This window comes from Kogia breviceps, chromosome 14, assembly GCF_026419965.1.
Source record: "Kogia breviceps isolate mKogBre1 chromosome 14, mKogBre1 haplotype 1, whole genome shotgun sequence".
Lineage (NCBI taxonomy): Eukaryota > Metazoa > Chordata > Mammalia > Artiodactyla > Physeteridae > Kogia > Kogia breviceps.
In genome coordinates this window covers 83724970-83730706 of record NC_081323.1, presented here as the reverse complement: position 1 = coordinate 83730706, position 5737 = coordinate 83724970, and positions in this window count along the sequence as shown.

Genomic DNA, 5737 nt, shown 5'->3' with positions numbered 1-5737 from the left:
GCTGTGACGATGTGAGAGAATGGCAGGGACATACACACACTACCAAAAGTAAATTAGATAGCTAGTGGGAAGCTGCCGCATAGCACAGGGAGATCACCTCTGTGCTTTGTGACTACCTAGAGGGGTGGGATAGGGAGGGTGGGAGAGAGGGTGACGCAAGAGGGAAGAGATATGGGAACATATGTATATGTATAACTGATTCACTTTGTTGCAAAGGAAAAACTAACACACTATTGTAAAACAGTTATACTCCAATAAAGATGTTTAAAAAAAATTTAAAAAATATCAAAAGCCCATAACTTAATAGTAGTTAACATATTACAAAGTGTACCTTTTGACTTTCAATAAAGGTCATTATTTTTATAGACTGTTTTTGCCACTTGGTATGGATGGGTTGAAGGATTTACTCGTTGCTTTCATACTGTATATTTAAACCTTTTTTTCTCTTTTACTTACATTTAATTTTTAAGCTAAAACCATGTATGAAAGGAATATCCGTACGTGTTTTTTAAAATCTGTAATGAAAAATACTGAGAATTCACCTCTCACCGCATTCCCCACACCGTCCCCCTACCCGGCACCCAGACAACCACTTCCACCCACTTCTTTTGGTAGTTACCTCTATAATACAAAATCTATGCTTACACTGCTTTTTTCTCAATATATCAGTTTTAGACATAGTGTATTGATTGACTTTTCTGTTATGATAATATGTGAAGTATTAGCTTTCTTTTTTTAAAATATATATGTTTTTATTTGGTCACACCATGTGGCACGTGGGATCTTAGTTGCCTGACCGAGGATTGAACGCGTGTCCCCTGCAGTGGAAGCGCGGAGTCTTGACCGCTGGACCGCCAGGGAAGTCCCAGTATTAGCTTTCTTGTTACCACCTCCACCTGTTGTCTCCCCATCCTCTCAATACAGTTGAATCACTATTTTTTATTTTATATCCATAATCAGGTAAACCTTTTGTTAATAGGTTGTATTTGGAGATGTAATTATTGTGTGATGGAGTGCAGAAAAGCTCTTTCAGTCCCTCTTTTAGAGGTGGGAGAGCTGGGGTCAGGAAGACCCTCGTTGGGGGGTACCGCGTGGCACCCTACGCGGGGAAGAGGAGCTGGGAACAGCTGTTTCCTCGCGGCAGCAGCTGCCCTCCAGGCCAGGCTGGAGGAGCATCCAAGGCGCCCTAGCGGGATCATGCCAGGTCATCATTTCCCAAGAGACAGGAGGAACATTTCTTCCTCCTGTGAGACTAGATCACGTTGACTCCTGAAACAATTGCTATTTGACTTGGAGAGTTGTGCTTGCTTCTTAAATAATCAGGAAGGAAATTAGCTGCAATGCTGGTTGATAGAGAAACTGAAGTAGGAAACCCCCTGCCCAGAATAGCCTCCCTCAGCCTGGGAACCAGGGCGCAGTCCTCCGCTTGGCCTTGGCAGTGCTTCAGTAGCCTGTGGACAAAGTTTGAGGCCCTGGAGATGCAAGACCCGGGAAGGGAGAGAAGAGCAAGGTCTCCTCTCCCTGTGGGGAGGGAATGGAGGGTCCCATAGCAGGGGTGGATCCCTGAGCTGGAAGGCTGGATTATGGAGGGGGATGGAGAAGAGAAAGCTCAGGAGACCTTGGCTTAAATGGGACTCTACCATGTGCTCACTAACTGTCTTCCAAAAAACTTAAGGCTAAACTTTGTTTTATTTATGTTTATTTGTGTGTTTAAATAGGTAACAAATTCACATGGTTAAAAATAAAAATTAGAAAAAGAAAAATCCGGAGGAAGTCTCTCTCCCACCTGTTCCCATTCCCCCCACTCTGCAACCCCTTTCCCAAATATAGAACCACTTTTCTTGATTTCTCACGCACCTTGCATTGTTTCCCCATATAAGCAAATATTAGTATATGGCCTTCTTTCTCCCCTTATTGCGCAAAAGGCATCACGCTCTATATATCCTCCTCCACACTTTTCTATTCTTCACTTAGCAGTAGAGCCTGGAGATCTTTCCATATCAGTATAGTGAGAGCTTTTGTCTGCTTTTCTACGGCTGCACAGTATTCTGCCATGTAGATGTACCATACTCTAATTAACCTGATCTGTTTTGATGTACACTTGGTGGTTTCCAGCATGATACCATTGCAAACTGTGCTGCAATGAACAACAAACGCTATGTGTATCTCATTTCTGACATGCGCTGGTGTATATGTAGGATAAATTCCCAGACGTGGGTCAAAGGGTATATGCACTTTTTTTTTTTTTTTTTTTTTGCCATACCCCATGGCATGTGGGATCTTAGTTCCCCGACTGGGATCAAACCTGTGACCCCTGCAGTGGAAGCATGGAGTCTTAACCACTGGATTACCAGGGATATGTGCACTTTTTGATTTGGATAAATAGAGCTAATTTGACCTGTACCTAGATTGTGTCATTTCCACCAGCAATGTATAACAGCCCCTGTTTTCCTTCAGTGTCATCCACAGAGTATATTATAAAATCAGCTTTCAAAGTTCCCAAACTAGCGATGCCTATGGCTTGGGATAGGAATATTTATGTTGAAAACATCGGCTAACTTCTATGATGTGTTTCTTCTCTTACTTTTATCATCAGCTAGTAATTCATATACCACCTGCCCAGTGGGTAAGGTGTTCAGATACAAGCTGTTGACTCCTTGGCTGGGAGAGGAGGAATAGACCCTGGATGTGGTTGGGCTAAGTGTCCTGAGATGCTCCTTCCATCCTGATTCTGTGGTTTGATACTGTGTCTCATCCACTGATCTCATCTTCTTCTTCCCTCCCAATAAAATTTACATATTGGAGTCATGTTCTAAAACATTTGGTAATTGTTTCCTCCAAAGGCACACTTTGATGTCTAAGCATGTGTCAACATTTCATGGACCAGCCCGTGGTGGAACTGACTGTGTGAGTTTCCTTTTCCTCGCGTGATGGCCAGGCTGAAGGAAGACTTGCCTGTGTGTGGAGCAGAGCCTGGTGATTTTGGCAGCCCTTCCAGGAGACATGTTTTGGGAAACAATTCCTTTCTCGCACAAAGCAGCCCAGCCACCAGAGCAGATCCATTCAGTGGCCTTAAGCGCTGTCTGAAGTCCCTTGGTAATCAAGCCAAACACAAACACAGGGTGTTTCCTCCATCACTGTCCTTCAGAGCACTTTGCCTCTGGTATCTAATCAATCTTCATAGCAAGTTTTGGAAGGGAAGATTGTTTTCCTCATGTCCTGGTGACTGCAAGTCAGGAAACATGAGGAAAAGAAGGCAGGTTTCCTGTAGCTGTCCTCCCATTGGTGCCTTGGGGGAGCCCTGCTCTGTTTCGCCTCCAGCTTTTCTCTTTGAATCTCTTGGTGGAAGTTTGGAGGTCAGGATTGTGTTCTCTAGTCTATGAGCCGAAGACCCTCTCCCACGGCCACCGGCAACTCAGTTTTGTGCGCTCTGTCTAAACGCTAGTAATGTGACTTTGGTTAAGCCTAAGTCTTTGTTTGCGCCTCTGTCAGATAGGAATAGTGCTCTGCATGTCATGGGATAATTGGGAAGATAAAATGAGATAATGTACATGACGATGCTTGACACATCAGAGCCAGAATTAATTCAGGCAGGGAAACCAAGCAACCAACCAACCAACCAACCAAACCAACCAACCAAACAGCCTCATTACCATCATCAACAACAAAATGGTTTGATCCAATCAGTTCAGTAGCCATCGGAAAAACATCCCAACAAATCAGACAGGAACTTTGTAGTCCCTGGCTGTCCCTGTTGGGTGAGTTGCTGTGCAAAGCAGTGCTGCAAGGAGTTTGGGCTCTGCAGCCGGACGGGCTGAGTTCAAAGCTGGGCTCCATAACTTCCCAGATGGGTGACCTTGGACCAGTTACTTAACTGCTTTGTGCCTTGGTATCCTTGCCTGTAAAATGGCCATAATAGCACCTGCTTTGCAGGACTGTTTTGAGGACAAATGTGCTAACCCTCCCCAGGCGCTCAGCTCACTTCCTGGTACCTGGGAAGGGCTCCATCACCATCAGATTTTCAGAACTGTGCAAACCTGGCCCAACTCCAGGGTAACGTTGTTTCGTGGAATGGTCTTCCTCCATAGGCATGAAAAATTGCTGAGAAAGGCTCTGAAGATTACTACAGATTAGAACCACAAGAGGAGCCAGAAAGAGGCTTGACTGTGTTGTGTAACGCTGTCACATGTAAACTGACTAGTTACATACCTGCCCTGCAAAGAGCCAGTGTGCTCGGATGAGGACGGGTCAGCAGAGGATTCCTTTCAACGTCGTTCAGCTCACGGCACAGCTGTCTTGCAAAGGCTGGACAGGACGCTGGGCTGCAGGACAGCAGAGCAGATCATAAATCAAAGGCATGCTCACTCCTACACAGACGGCGGGAGAGCCTGGTGCCACAGGACACGAGGTCCCCTCTGCCCCAGGCAAATGAATCATCAAGGATCACCATCACATCGCTTCTGTCATCAGCTAGTTATAAGGAAAGACCAGAGAGTTTGGCAAATTCTTACTTGAAAAGAGATCTCTCTGACCCATCTGAAGACTCTCAAAATGGTGCAGGGCATTCATCAAATTGTTTCTGATTAGAAGCATGTGAAAACGAAAAGGCACAGTTCTAGCCAGACAACTTGAGGCAGTTCTTAGCATTCACATGGGATACGTTGCAAAGTCCAGGAGAGGCTGGGGAACAGGAGACAGGAACACGATGGTCACCGGGTTATAGTGGCTGGGGAACGCGTGTTAATGGTAATGAAATCAGCTAATGTGTGCTGAGTCCTTACTGGGTGCCACACCCAACCTGAAGCACTTTGCACCTATCCACTCCTTTAAAATTCTCAACAACCTCATAGGTAGGTACTATTATTACCTTCATTTCTATTTTATAGAAGGTAGAACCAAGGTACAGGGACTGTTTGAGGCCATCCAGGATTTGAATGAAGGCTGTGTGAAGCCAGGACCCAACTCCCTGCTGCTACCCTGTCCCGCTACCTTGCTGGTACCATCATTAGGGTGGGATGTGGGTCACTTGGTGGCTTGGCAATGAGTCTTTTTTTTTTTTTTTTTTTAAGAGCAGACTTTAAAAAATATATATTTATTTGTTTATTTGGTTGCGTCGAGCCTTAGTTGTGGCAGGCAGGCTCCTTAGTTGCGGCTCACCTGCTCCTTAGTTGTGGCATGCGAACTCTTAGTTGTGGCATGCATGTGGGATCTAATTCCCTGACCAGGGATCGAACCCGGGCCCCCTGCATTGGGAGTGGCAGTGAGTCTTGATCAGGGAAACAAACAAGCTGATAACCAGACTGTTCCATCTCACAGGGACGCCTCTAAACCCATTAACAGACCTCCTCCTCCTCTTCTTTCCCCTCCCCCTCTCCCTCCACCCCCCTCCTCCTGGCTTCCTTCCTCTTCTTAACTTGTCAATATGGACAACTTAAATATATACGCATCATTTGCTTTAACAATTATCAACCATTTTCGACCCCATTTTATCTACCATCACCACTTTTTTTTTCTGGAGTATTTTAGAGTAAATCCCAGACATCATGTCATTTCACTGGTATATACATGTGTTTAACAGATAGGGGCTTTTTAAAAAACATAACCACCATGTCATTATCACACCTAATAAAATGAACAACGATTCCTGAGAAATATCATCTAATATTCAGTCCATATTCAAATTTCCCCGATTGTCGTAAAGACGTTTTTACGATGGATTTATTCAAACCAGGATCCA